Source organism: Mytilus trossulus, chromosome 9, assembly GCF_036588685.1.
Source record: "Mytilus trossulus isolate FHL-02 chromosome 9, PNRI_Mtr1.1.1.hap1, whole genome shotgun sequence".
Taxonomy (NCBI): domain Eukaryota; kingdom Metazoa; phylum Mollusca; class Bivalvia; order Mytilida; family Mytilidae; genus Mytilus; species Mytilus trossulus.
Window position 1 is genome coordinate 82,129,038 of NC_086381.1, and position 10,000 is coordinate 82,139,037.

Here is a 10,000-nt window from a genome sequence, read left to right on the forward strand (position 1 = left end):
AAATTTCTGACGCAGTGCGCAGTCACAAAAAAGGGCAGACATGCGCAGAAGAAGAGAAAGGGCACCTCACTAACCCTCGCCAAAGTATACTACCATGTCCCAATCTTGACCCTAACCCTAACCCTAACCCTAACCTTAACCCTAACCTTAACACTGACCCTAACCCAAACACTAACCCTAAGCCAAACCCCAAATGTGTTAAAATTGTTTGTTTTGAAGGCCTCACTCCATCTCGGAAAGGGTTTGTCCTAGGAGGGTAACCGATTGGATTTTCGTATTAAGTTTTTTCACAAACTTCTCAAAAATCACAATTTTGGAGGGATGGGGGGTCGGGTTATGGTTTTTTGGTACTTTTCATAGTCGAATCTTTTAATATTTTCAACATGATCCTTTGCTTCGATCGGCTTGCCGTTAAAAAATCGGCCCCGTTAGGGGTAGTACTTTTGGACAATTAAGCTTGTAGTGAAGACCGCAAGTCTTTATCTGTTGTAGTTTAGGAGTTGGGGTTAACTCGGGGTTAGGCTTTTCTCTCCCACAAACGTTTCTTCACTGAGGTCGGAAAGTGCGGCCGTACATTTTAGTGATACCAATACGTTTCTATCCTTTAGATTGCTTTTCCATCTTTTAGGAACAGTTAACTTATAAAATATCTCTTTTCAAATCCATTCTACATCTGTTTGAAGATTGAAGTCAAAGGCACTTCTCATACTCTGTACTTAGAAATATTTTTTTGAAATTTCTGACGCATGCGCAGTCACAAAAAAGGGCAGACATGCGCAGAAGAGAGAAAGGGCACCTCACTAACCCTCGCCAAAGTATACTACCAATGTCCCAATCTTGACCCTAACCCTAACCCTAACCCTAACCTTAACCCTAACCTTAACACTGACCCTAACCCAAACACTAACCCTAACCAAACCCAAATGTGTTAAAATTGTTGTTTTGAAGGCCTCACTCCATCTCGGAAAGGGTTTGTCTAGGAGGGTAACCGATTGGATTTTCGTATTAAGTTTTTTCACAAACTTCTCAAAAATCACAATTTTGGAGGGATGGGGGGTCGGGTTATGGTTTTTGGTACTTTTCATAGTCGATCTTTTTAATATTTCAACATGATCCTTTGCTTCGATCGGCTTGCCGTTAAAAAATCGGCCCCGTTAGGGGTAGTATTTTGGACAATTAAGCTTGTAGTGAAGACCGCAAGTCTTTATCTGTTGTAGTTTAGGAGTTGGGGTTAACTCGGGGTTAGGCTTTTCTCTCCCACAAACGTTTCTTCACTGAGGTCGGAAAGTGCGGCGTACATTTTAGTGATACCAATACGTTTCTATCCTTTAGATTGCTTTTCCATCTTTTAGGAACAGTTAACTTTATAAAAATATCTCTTTTCAAATCCATTCTACATCTGTTTGAAGATTGAAGTCAAAGGCACTTCTCATACTCTGTACTTAGAAATATTTTTTGAAATTTCTGACGCATGCGCAGTCACAAAAAAGGGCAGACATGCGCAGAAGAGAGAAAGGGCACCTCACTAACCCTCGCCAAAGTATACCTACCATGTCCCAATCTTGACCCTAACCCTAACCCTAACCCTAACCTTAACCCTAACCTTAACACTGACCCTAACCCAAACACTAACCCTAACCCAAACCCCAAATGTGTTAAAATTGTTGTTTTGAAGGCCTCACTCCATCTCGGAAAGGGTTTGTCTAGGAGGGTAACCGATTGGATTTTCGTATTAAGTTTTTTCACAAACTTCTCAAAAATCACAATTTTGGAGGGATGGGGGGTCGGGTTATGGTTTTTGGTACTTTTCATAGTCGATCTTTTTAATATTTCAACATGATCCTTTGCTTCGATCGGCTTGCCGTTAAAAATCGGCCCCGTTAGGGGTAGTACTTTTGGACAATTAAGCTTGTAGTGAAGACCGCAAGTCTTTATCTGTTGTAGTTTAGGAGTTGGGGTTAACTCGGGGTTAGGCTTTTCTCTCCCACAAACGTTTTCTCACTGAGGTCGGAAGAGTGCGGGCCGTACATTTTTAGTGATACCAATACGTTTCTATCCTTTAGATTGCTTTTCCATCTTTTAGGAACAGTTAACTTTATAAAAATATCTCTTTTCAAATCCATTCTACATCTGTTTGAAGATTGAAGTCAAAGGCACTTCTCATACTCCTGTACTTAGAAATATTTTTTGAAATTTCTGACGCATGCGCAGTCACAAAAAAGGGCAGACATGCGCAGAAGAGAGAAAGGGCACCTCACTAACCCTCGCCAAAGTATACTACCATGTCCCAATCTTGACCCTAACCCTAACCCTAACCCTAACCTTAACCCTAACCTTAACACTGACCCTAACCCAAACACTAACCCTAACCCAAACCCCAAATGTGTTAAAATTGTTGTTTTGAAGGCCTCACTCCATCTCGGAAAGGGTTTGTCCTAGGAGGGTAACCGATTGGATTTTCGTATTAAGTTTTTTCACAAACTTCTCAAAAATCACAATTTTGGAGGGATGGGGGGTCGGGTTATGGTTTTTGGTACTTTTCATAGTCGATCTTTTTAATATTTCAACATGATCCTTTGCTTCGATCGGCTTGCCGTTAAAAAATCGGCCCCGTTAGGGGTAGTACTTTTGGACAATTAAGCTTGTAGTGAAGACCGCAAGTCTTTATCTGTTGTAGTTTAGGAGTTGGGGTTAACTCGGGGTTAGGCTTTTCTCTCCCACAAACGTTTCTTCACTGAGGTCGGAAAGTGCGGCCGTACATTTTAGTGATACCAATACGTTTCTATCCTTTAGATTGCTTTTCCATCTTTTAGGAACAGTTAACTTTATAAAAATATCTCTTTTCAAATCCATTCTACATCTGTTTGAAGATTGAAGTCAAAGGCACTTCTCATACTCTGTACTTAGAAATATTTTTTGAAATTTCTGACGCATGCGCAGTCACAAAAAAGGGCAGACATGCGCAGAAGAGAGAAAGGGCACCTCACTAACCCTCGCCAAAGTATACTACCATGTCCCAATCTTGACCCTAACCCTAACCCTAACCCTAACCTTAACCCTAACCTTAACACTGACCCTAACCCAAACACTAACCCTAACCCAAACCCCAAATGTGTTAAAATTGTTGTTTTGAAGGCCTCACTCCATCTCGGAAAGGGTTTGTCTAGGAGGGTAACCGATTGGATTTTCGTATTAAGTTTTTTCACAAACTTCTCAAAAATCACAATTTTGGAGGGATGGGGGGTCGGGTTATGGTTTTTGGTACTTTTCATAGTCGATCTTTTTAATATTTCAACATGATCCTTTGCTTCGATCGGCTTGCCGTTAAAAAATCGGCCCCGTTAGGGGTAGTACTTTTGGACAATTAAGCTTGTAGTGAAGACCGCAAGTCTTTATCTGTTGTAGTTTAGGAGTTGGGGTTAACTCGGGGTTAGGCTTTTCTCTCCCACAAACGTTTCTTCACTGAGGTCGGAAAGTGCGGCCGTACATTTTAGTGATACCAATACGTTTCTATCCTTTAGATTGCTTTTCCATCTTTTAGGAACAGTTAACTTTATAAAAATATCTCTTTTCAAATCCATTCTACATCTGTTTGAAGATTGAAGTCAAAGGCACTTCTCATACTCTGTACTTAGAAATATTTTTTGAAATTTCTGACGCATGCGCAGTCACAAAAAAGGGCAGACATGCGCAGAAGAGAGAAAGGGCACCTCACTAACCCTCGCCAAAGTATACTACCATGTCCCAATCTTGACCCTAACCCTAACCCTAACCCTAACCTTAACCCTAACCTTAACACTGACCCTAACCCAAACACTAACCCTAACCCAAACCCCAAATGTGTTAAAATTGTTGTTTTGAAGGCCTCACTCCATCTCGGAAAGGGTTTGTCTAGGAGGGTAACCGATTGGATTTTCGTATTAAGTTTTTTCACAAACTTCTCAAAAATCACAATTTTGGAGGGATGGGGGGTCGGGTTATGGTTTTTGGTACTTTTCATAGTCGATCTTTTTAATATTTCAACATGATCCTTTGCTTCGATCGGCTTGCCGTTAAAAAATCGGCCCCGTTAGGGGTAGTACTTTTGGACAATTAAGCTTGTAGTGAAGACCGCAAGTCTTTATCTGTTGTAGTTTAGGAGTTGGGGTTAACTCGGGGTTAGGCTTTTCTCTCCCACAAACGTTTCTTCACTGAGGTCGGAAAGTGCGGCCGTACATTTTAGTGATACCAATACGTTTCTATCCTTTAGATTGCTTTTCCATCTTTTAGGAACAGTTAACTTTATAAAAATATCTCTTTTCAAATCCATTCTACATCTGTTTGAAGATTGAAGTCAAAGGCACTTCTCATACTCTGTACTTAGAAATATTTTTTGAAATTTCTGACGCATGCGCAGTCACAAAAAAGGGCAGACATGCGCAGAAGAGAGAAAGGGCACCTCACTAACCCTCGCCAAAGTATACTACCATGTCCCAATCTTGACCCTAACCCTAACCCTAACCCTAACCTTAACCCTAACCTTAACACTGACCCTAACCCAAACACTAACCCTAACCCAAACCCCAAATGTGTTAAAATTGTTGTTTTGAAGGCCTCACTCCATCTCGGAAAGGGTTTGTCTAGGAGGGTAACCGATTGGATTTTCGTATTAAGTTTTTTCACAAACTTCTCAAAAATCACAATTTTGGAGGGATGGGGGGTCGGGTTATGGTTTTTGGTACTTTTCATAGTCGATCTTTTTAATATTTCAACATGATCCTTTGCTTCGATCGGCTTGCCGTTAAAAAATCGGCCCCGTTAGGGGTAGTACTTTTGGACAATTAAGCTTGTAGTGAAGACCGCAAGTCTTTATCTGTTGTAGTTTAGGAGTTGGGGTTAACTCGGGGTTAGGCTTTTCTCTCCCACAAACGTTTCTTCACTGAGGTCGGAAAGTGCGGCCGTACATTTTAGTGATACCAATACGTTTCTATCCTTTAGATTGCTTTTCCATCTTTTAGGAACAGTTAACTTTATAAAAATATCTCTTTTCAAATCCATTCTACATCTGTTTGAAGATTGAAGTCAAAGGCACTTCTCATACTCTGTACTTAGAAATATTTTTTGAAATTTCTGACGCATGCGCAGTCACAAAAAAGGGCAGACATGCGCAGAAGAGAGAAAGGGCACCTCACTAACCCTCGCCAAAGTATACTACCATGTCCCAATCTTGACCCTAACCCTAACCCTAACCCTAACCTTAACCCTAACCTTAACACTGACCCTAACCCAAACACTAACCCTAACCCAAACCCCAAATGTGTTAAAATTGTTGTTTTGAAGGCCTCACTCCATCTCGGAAAGGGTTTGTCTAGGAGGGTAACCGATTGGATTTTCGTATTAAGTTTTTTCACAAACTTCTCAAAAATCACAATTTTGGAGGGATGGGGGGTCGGGTTATGGTTTTTGGTACTTTTCATAGTCGATCTTTTTAATATTTCAACATGATCCTTTGCTTCGATCGGCTTGCCGTTAAAAAATCGGCCCCGTTAGGGGTAGTACTTTTGGACAATTAAGCTTGTAGTGAAGACCGCAAGTCTTTATCTGTTGTAGTTTAGGAGTTGGGGTTAACTCGGGGTTAGGCTTTTCTCTCCCACAAACGTTTCTTCACTGAGGTCGGAAAGTGCGGCCGTACATTTTAGTGATACCAATACGTTTCTATCCTTTAGATTGCTTTTCCATCTTTTAGGAACAGTTAACTTTATAAAAATATCTCTTTTCAAATCCATTCTACATCTGTTTGAAGATTGAAGTCAAAGGCACTTCTCATACTCTGTACTTAGAAATATTTTTTGAAATTTCTGACGCATGCGCAGTCACAAAAAAGGGCAGACATGCGCAGAAGAGAGAAAGGGCACCTCACTAACCCTCGCCAAAGTATACTACCATGTCCCAATCTTGACCCTAACCCTAACCCTAACCCTAACCTTAACCCTAACCTTAACACTGACCCTAACCCAAACACTAACCCTAACCCAAACCCCAAATGTGTTAAAATTGTTGTTTTGAAGGCCTCACTCCATCTCGGAAAGGGTTTGTCTAGGAGGGTAACCGATTGGATTTTCGTATTAAGTTTTTTCACAAACTTCTCAAAAATCACAATTTTGGAGGGATGGGGGGTCGGGTTATGGTTTTTGGTACTTTTCATAGTCGATCTTTTTAATATTTCAACATGATCCTTTGCTTCGATCGGCTTGCCGTTAAAAAATCGGCCCCGTTAGGGGTAGTACTTTTGGACAATTAAGCTTGTAGTGAAGACCGCAAGTCTTTATCTGTTGTAGTTTAGGAGTTGGGGTTAACTCGGGGTTAGGCTTTTCTCTCCCACAAACGTTTCTTCACTGAGGTCGGAAAGTGCGGCCGTACATTTTAGTGATACCAATACGTTTCTATCCTTTAGATTGCTTTTCCATCTTTTAGGAACAGTTAACTTTATAAAAATATCTCTTTTCAAATCCATTCTACATCTGTTTGAAGATTGAAGTCAAAGGCACTTCTCATACTCTGTACTTAGAAATATTTTTTGAAATTTCTGACGCATGCGCAGTCACAAAAAAGGGCAGACATGCGCAGAAGAGAGAAAGGGCACCTCACTAACCCTCGCCAAAGTATACTACCATGTCCCAATCTTGACCCTAACCCTAACCCTAACCCTAACCTTAACCCTAACCTTAACACTGACCCTAACCCAAACACTAACCCTAACCCAAACCCCAAATGTGTTAAAATTGTTGTTTTGAAGGCCTCACTCCATCTCGGAAAGGGTTTGTCTAGGAGGGTAACCGATTGGATTTTCGTATTAAGTTTTTTCACAAACTTCTCAAAAATCACAATTTTGGAGGGATGGGGGGTCGGGTTATGGTTTTTGGTACTTTTCATAGTCGATCTTTTTAATATTTCAACATGATCCTTTGCTTCGATCGGCTTGCCGTTAAAAAATCGGCCCCGTTAGGGGTAGTACTTTTGGACAATTAAGCTTGTAGTGAAGACCGCAAGTCTTTATCTGTTGTAGTTTAGGAGTTGGGGTTAACTCGGGGTTAGGCTTTTCTCTCCCACAAACGTTTCTTCACTGAGGTCGGAAAGTGCGGCCGTACATTTTAGTGATACCAATACGTTTCTATCCTTTAGATTGCTTTTCCATCTTTTAGGAACAGTTAACTTTATAAAAATATCTCTTTTCAAATCCATTCTACATCTGTTTGAAGATTGAAGTCAAAGGCACTTCTCATACTCTGTACTTAGAAATATTTTTTGAAATTTCTGACGCATGCGCAGTCACAAAAAAGGGCAGACATGCGCAGAAGAGAGAAAGGGCACCTCACTAACCCTCGCCAAAGTATACTACCATGTCCCAATCTTGACCCTAACCCTAACCCTAACCCTAACCTTAACCCTAACCTTAACACTGACCCTAACCCAAACACTAACCCTAACCCAAACCCCAAATGTGTTAAAATTGTTGTTTTGAAGGCCTCACTCCATCTCGGAAAGGGTTTGTCTAGGAGGGTAACCGATTGGATTTTCGTATTAAGTTTTTTCACAAACTTCTCAAAAATCACAATTTTGGAGGGATGGGGGGTCGGGTTATGGTTTTTGGTACTTTTCATAGTCGATCTTTTTAATATTTCAACATGATCCTTTGCTTCGATCGGCTTGCCGTTAAAAAATCGGCCCCGTTAGGGGTAGTACTTTTGGACAATTAAGCTTGTAGTGAAGACCGCAAGTCTTTATCTGTTGTAGTTTAGGAGTTGGGGTTAACTCGGGGTTAGGCTTTTCTCTCCCACAAACGTTTCTTCACTGAGGTCGGAAAGTGCGGCCGTACATTTTAGTGATACCAATACGTTTCTATCCTTTAGATTGCTTTTCCATCTTTTAGGAACAGTTAACTTTATAAAAATATCTCTTTTCAAATCCATTCTACATCTGTTTGAAGATTGAAGTCAAAGGCACTTCTCATACTCTGTACTTAGAAATATTTTTTGAAATTTCTGACGCATGCGCAGTCACAAAAAAGGGCAGACATGCGCAGAAGAGAGAAAGGGCACCTCACTAACCCTCGCCAAAGTATACTACCATGTCCCAATCTTGACCCTAACCCTAACCCTAACCCTAACCTTAACCCTAACCTTAACACTGACCCTAACCCAAACACTAACCCTAACCCAAACCCCAAATGTGTTAAAATTGTTGTTTTGAAGGCCTCACTCCATCTCGGAAAGGGTTTGTCTAGGAGGGTAACCGATTGGATTTTCGTATTAAGTTTTTTCACAAACTTCTCAAAAATCACAATTTTGGAGGGATGGGGGGTCGGGTTATGGTTTTTGGTACTTTTCATAGTCGATCTTTTTAATATTTCAACATGATCCTTTGCTTCGATCGGCTTGCCGTTAAAAAATCGGCCCCGTTAGGGGTAGTACTTTTGGACAATTAAGCTTGTAGTGAAGACCGCAAGTCTTTATCTGTTGTAGTTTAGGAGTTGGGGTTAACTCGGGGTTAGGCTTTTCTCTCCCACAAACGTTTCTTCACTGAGGTCGGAAAGTGCGGCCGTACATTTTAGTGATACCAATACGTTTCTATCCTTTAGATTGCTTTTCCATCTTTTAGGAACAGTTAACTTTATAAAAATATCTCTTTTCAAATCCATTCTACATCTGTTTGAAGATTGAAGTCAAAGGCACTTCTCATACTCTGTACTTAGAAATATTTTTTGAAATTTCTGACGCATGCGCAGTCACAAAAAAGGGCAGACATGCGCAGAAGAGAGAAAGGGCACCTCACTAACCCTCGCCAAAGTATACTACCATGTCCCAATCTTGACCCTAACCCTAACCCTAACCCTAACCTTAACCCTAACCTTAACACTGACCCTAACCCAAACACTAACCCTAACCCAAACCCCAAATGTGTTAAAATTGTTGTTTTGAAGGCCTCACTCCATCTCGGAAAGGGTTTGTCTAGGAGGGTAACCGATTGGATTTTCGTATTAAGTTTTTTCACAAACTTCTCAAAAATCACAATTTTGGAGGGATGGGGGGTCGGGTTATGGTTTTTGGTACTTTTCATAGTCGATCTTTTTAATATTTCAACATGATCCTTTGCTTCGATCGGCTTGCCGTTAAAAAATCGGCCCCGTTAGGGGTAGTACTTTTGGACAATTAAGCTTGTAGTGAAGACCGCAAGTCTTTATCTGTTGTAGTTTAGGAGTTGGGGTTAACTCGGGGTTAGGCTTTTCTCTCCCACAAACGTTTCTTCACTGAGGTCGGAAAGTGCGGCCGTACATTTTAGTGATACCAATACGTTTCTATCCTTTAGATTGCTTTTCCATCTTTTAGGAACAGTTAACTTTATAAAAATATCTCTTTTCAAATCCATTCTACATCTGTTTGAAGATTGAAGTCAAAGGCACTTCTCATACTCTGTACTTAGAAATATTTTTTGAAATTTCTGACGCATGCGCAGTCACAAAAAAGGGCAGACATGCGCAGAAGAGAGAAAGGGCACCTCACTAACCCTCGCCAAAGTATACTACCATGTCCCAATCTTGACCCTAACCCTAACCCTAACCCTAACCTTAACCCTAACCTTAACACTGACCCTAACCCAAACACTAACCCTAACCCAAACCCCAAATGTGTTAAAATTGTTGTTTTGAAGGCCTCACTCCATCTCGGAAAGGGTTTGTCTAGGAGGGTAACCGATTGGATTTTCGTATTAAGTTTTTTCACAAACTTCTCAAAAATCACAATTTTGGAGGGATGGGGGGTCGGGTTATGGTTTTTGGTACTTTTCATAGTCGATCTTTTTAATATTTCAACATGATCCTTTGCTTCGATCGGCTTGCCGTTAAAAAATCGGCCCCGTTAGGGGTAGTACTTTTGGACAATTAAGCTTGTAGTGAAGACCGCAAGTCTTTATCTGTTGTAGTTTAGGAGTTGGGGTTAACTCGGGGTTAGGCTTTTCTCTCCCA